Raw genomic sequence first — 5196 nt, 5'->3', positions numbered from 1 at the left:
CTCAATCTCAACTGCCACGCCACAGTTCCCTCTCATTTTGTTCACGTGATGGTGGCACGTTCTGTCTTAAGTAGGGCAGGGTGTAACCGACTCTATCCGGATTATTTACAGTTTTGACAACCCCACCGGGTGACTGTAAAATACAGGAAACTGTAAAATTTTACCGCGAGACGGCAAATCGGCCAGATTTACAGTCGCGACTGTAAAATACTGTTTTGACGAATTAGCCAATAACATGCTATCAATGGATAATTTTGTCCAATCATGTGCATTATGGAGTCAACAATCAGTAGGTTCAGAAATGGAATCAGCCAAGGCCGTCCGTGGCTCCAACTTAACGAGTCCAAGGGTAGTACTCATCACGCATCACCACATCACCACACCGTCCATGATTCGTTGAACACTGGTGAACTTGCCACGTAATGCACCAAACATACCAAAAACTTATCCGAAAGAAACATAACGTTACAGCACCAGTACATACCAGCGTCATGTCTTGGATGTCTCCAACGAGCTTCTGCTCTGGGTGATAACGGCTCTGCCGCTACCCTCCAAACGCGAACCCAGCTTGCAGCTGTCACGCATGCCGTTGCGGCTCCTGCACCACCACCTCAAGCGATTACGCAAGCCGATGGCTCAGTTCATGTTATGAACGCTTTCACTATCCCGAGCTATGCTCACCGTGATTGTATCAATCACACCGGCAAGTCCTGCTTCTACTGCGGCGTTACCAATCACACGCTTCCTGCGTGCCCCACCCTCAAGTCGGACTATGCCCGCAACACTATGCGTCCTGTTTTTGACCGCGCCGTCTTTGACAAACATGGCTCTGCCTCCCAAAAGAAGCGCAAACGCGATTATGTCGCTTCGTCGCGTCCTATCCAACGTCCTCGTGATGACCGCGATGATCGCGATGGCCCTAGTGGCAACCAGGGCTGTAATAGCCGCCATGGATGGGGACCAAGTTCCTCTAGTGGTCCTGGAAATGGCGGGTGGAACAACAATCGTGGCAACAACCGTGACAAAAATCGCGACCGCGATCGCAGCCGTGATCGACAACGCGACCAAGGCTACGGCCGCACTCATGGTCTTTATGACCAGGCTGGCACTGCTGCTCGTACAGCCGCTCGTCCATTTATCCATGAAGGCAATCGCCTCAATGGCTTTGCCAACACCCACATCTTATCCCACCACTTTGTGCCTCCCTCCACTCTCAACCGGGTCCTCCAGCGCCCCAACCCACCATCGGTTTTGCCAAAGGTGTTCCAACCGGGCTCTGCCCCACTTTGTGATGTTTTTGCATCTCCACCCCATGAACCTCCGCTTATTGCGGCTACTACCCTCGCTTCCATCACTGACGCACCGGGAGAGCTCCCCGATTACTTCCCATCTCCTGTGGATGCCGGCGATTTAGACTTCGCTGAAGTCCCTTCTGCCGAGGTACTTATTACCGAGTGTTTGCCCCTCTACCCACCACGACCATTGTTCCTAATTCCTGCGAGCCCAACCAAAGTGGATCTTCCACTGTTCCCACCCAGTGCCTTCTCGGCCACTCGCAGTGATATTATCACAGCTGCGTCGGAAACACCGATCAAGGTGGTTCTCCAACTGCCCCCAAGATGTGTGGACGGTGTCCGTCCCCATCCCCCATTCCAAGTTGTTGGTGGACAAGGCATTTTTGCCCTTCATGCGGACCTACACTACTGTGAAAGCGACCCCGGTGATCCGCCTCTACCTATGTCGGTGACTTATCGTCCAAATGACTTTCCCGCTCTGCGCGAACATTGGATTGTTGACTTCGGCGCCTCTGCCTCATGCACCCCCAACCGAGATTATTTCTCCAATTATGTTCCTTGCGCACTGTCTCTTACAGTCGGGAACGGCGCCCAACTCCCAGTCCTTGGCTATGGCCCTCGTTCATTGGCCGTGGATATGTCGTCCCGTGACCAAGCCAACAATATTCGTCCATGCGCTCTGCGCCTCACCTTTGGATTACATTGCCCTGAACTACAGTTCAACTTGTTCTCGGTTCGCCAAGCGACCGATGAAGGCATCTCCGTCCGTTTTAGGGCTCGCGACATGTGCGAAATTACCACCTCTCTTGGTGATGTGCTTCGTGCACCTAACAACGCCATGGGTTTATACTCCTTTCCCTGCCAGCCCAAATGCGAGCCCTCAACCGATCCGCACCGTGGCGAGTATATCCACCCGGGCCAAATGGCCATGCTTACTGGCATGATGGCCACCTTTGAGACCGTTCTGTGGAAATTCTTCTCGACCTACAGTGGATTTTCCACTTTTAACGATCAATTGCACATGTTTGCATATTCGTCTGTGTTGCGCTATGCGCCAATTATTCAACGACCATCTATGGTCCTCGATTACTCCCGCTTTATGTCGACCTACCCCATGCGTTTTCGCAAAGATCTCTATGAGACCTACAAACTATTTCGTACGGACGCCATGTCCATTTTTAAACATGATGTATATGAGCTGCGCCACTCATCACCCATGGACATCGGCACCCTTCAAAGCGACAACGCGAAAGAGTACGAGAAACTCAGGCGCATCATAACGCCCAAGTACAACACTCGGGTGGCATTCTCCAACGCCTACTCCCCCCAACAAAACGCTGTTGCCGAACGCCGTATCGGCATTGTTGTGCAAACGATGCGAGCTATGCTCATTGAAGGGGTTCTGCCCAAGTTCCTATGGGCTCTTGCCCTTGATTATGCCTCATGGCTTATCAACATCTCTCCTTCGGCATCCAACAAAGGAGTTTCACCCTACCACATTGTCTTTAAACGACACCCATCTTTGGGTCACATCAAAACCTTTGGTTGCACCGCGTTTGTGCACATCAACGTGACGCGCAATCATCCAAGCTCGATCCCCGTGCCGTCAAGGCCATGTTTGTGGGTCTCCCACACGATCGCAAGGGTTATACATACATACCCTCATGCATCTGCACTCTAATTTATTGATTTATTCTCGAGACGTCACCTTCTGGGAGTCCGAATTTGGTCACTTGACACCTACCACAACCACATGCACCATGCGCTCGTGCTTGCGCCATCCTTACCACCTTCGAGCTCTGCTCCTACTTTTGCTCCTATGGAACCATTGTTCGTCTATGCTTTGCTTGCCGACCGTGCAAACAACAACGACCCCAAAGACTGGCGTGATGCCATGTCCCGCCCCGACCGTGACAAATGGCTTCTAGCCGCCAAGTCCGAATACGAGTCTTTACTCTCTAGCGGCACTTAACGTGCTCGTCAAACGTCGTCATGATGAAACAGTTCTACCGTGTCGCTGGGTCTTTCGACTCAAAGCCGATGGCACTTACAAGGCCCGACTTGTCGTCAAAGGGTTCATACAACAAAAAGACTACACGGACATTTTTGCTCCTGTTCAAATCAAATACGACCTGTAAAATATTATTACTGCATATATATAATATTGCTCTATATATCAATAATTTTGTTTCATGGAAGGCGTAAAGTTCCCATACTGAATACAAGGTTAAATTTCGGCAAATCACCGACCGCCTGTTTGAGCGCCTAATTTAGCCAAGACAAACAAGACGCCAGCGGTTTTCATCGTGGCTGGCAGGCCGGTAAACGCTGTCACAGGTGCAATTCATCCTAGCCGGTCCACCGGCTGATGGTTGAGGACACCTTGAACGAGGGGCAACACATGCGGCCATTCGTCCGCATTCAGCTTCATTTCGCTGAGCAGCGCCTTCACGGCGCGCAGCACTAGTCGGTTGACTACTTCTACAGTCCCGTTCGCCCATTTGTCAACACAGCTGAACGTGGTAAACCACGCCATCAGGCACTGAGCGGTCCGGCGGCGTCAGCGGACTCTCCCACGAACAGCTGCACAAAGCCACTCATGTCGTCCTTCACGACAAGCACTTGTTTTTGGCCAGACTTGGCCATGGGCATCGACAACTAGTCGAAATGGATGAGCTCGTTCGGCTTCTCCGTGTGAAGTGCCGAACCCAATGGACGGGGAACCATCTCTCCGTCAATGCACAGGTAGTGCAAACAGGCCCGCACGAACGCTTCGACGTCCATGGAAAGCGTCTTCCACACAAACTTGTCGGACACCAACTTGGTCGTCGCTGCGATGCGACTGTGACCGCTGGCTCCTTGGTGAGCGATCACACAGATCCTCTGCTGTAGGTCAACAGCACCGTCTGGGATCCAGCGTCCCTCTGGGTCCACGTAAAAATGGGAGTCTTCGTCCCAATCCACGCAGTTTGGGGGGGTCCCTCCCCGTTCCATGGTTGAACGTTGGATGCCGCTGATCGTAGCGGCTGTCGGTCACTCGAAATCCACTTGTTGCATAGGGGCGATACCACATGGATCAACTTGCGAATAGTCGCAACTGGTTGATCCGTCGGAGCCGAACCCCATCACCTCAGGAGGTCGCCCCATACATGCGGAGGATAAAATATTGCCACATAAGAATTGCTGAGGACCACATAGGAATTGCTGAGAGCCACATAAGAATTGCTGAATCGCACATAGTTTCTGCTGATGGACACATGAGATTTGCTGAATTGAAAATAGAGTATGTTACACAGCGAGATCCACTTCGCAGACAGTGCGTTATGAGAATTTCTGGACACGTGTGACTATTAGCAATGTGATTGGTTAATTAAACGCACATATGAAGGAAATCACGAAATACCTTAAACTTATCGTCGGCCCTATGACCAACCACCGATTGATGGCATGAAGCGGACGCGAATCAGGATGTAGTGTATATATTTACTGCGACTAGCTATACGTATACATGGGACTAAACCTCGAACGATTGCTTCAGGCCTCGTGGCCTGGAGCAGCCGTGTGAACTGTACTGCATGCTACCAGACTCCCACAGCAACCAGTCTATGCCACAAGCCGCCAAAGTTCCACGTATATCGTGCTTCGTGCTGCTTCTGTAAGACATTTTCTATAGTCGTGATTTATGTAATGCCTAGATATAGAATGAACCTTGCTAGCGGTACTAACGGATGGCTGAATCAAGAATGACGGCATTGAAATGTGTGGTTGGCCATAAAATATACTTGAAGTACTTCAAGTACTAGTAATATTAATTCAATGAAAACGCAGTATTTCTGGAAGATGATACCGGGTAGGGTTGAACAGGAGCACGTGGCCTCGTATTACCTGACTGATGTACAGG

This window comes from Aphanomyces astaci (genome assembly GCF_000520075.1).
Source record: "Aphanomyces astaci strain APO3 unplaced genomic scaffold supercont1.44, whole genome shotgun sequence".
NCBI classification, from domain to species: domain Eukaryota; phylum Oomycota; class Saprolegniomycetes; order Saprolegniales; family Verrucalvaceae; genus Aphanomyces; species Aphanomyces astaci.
Note: the sequence above shows the minus strand (reverse complement) of the source record.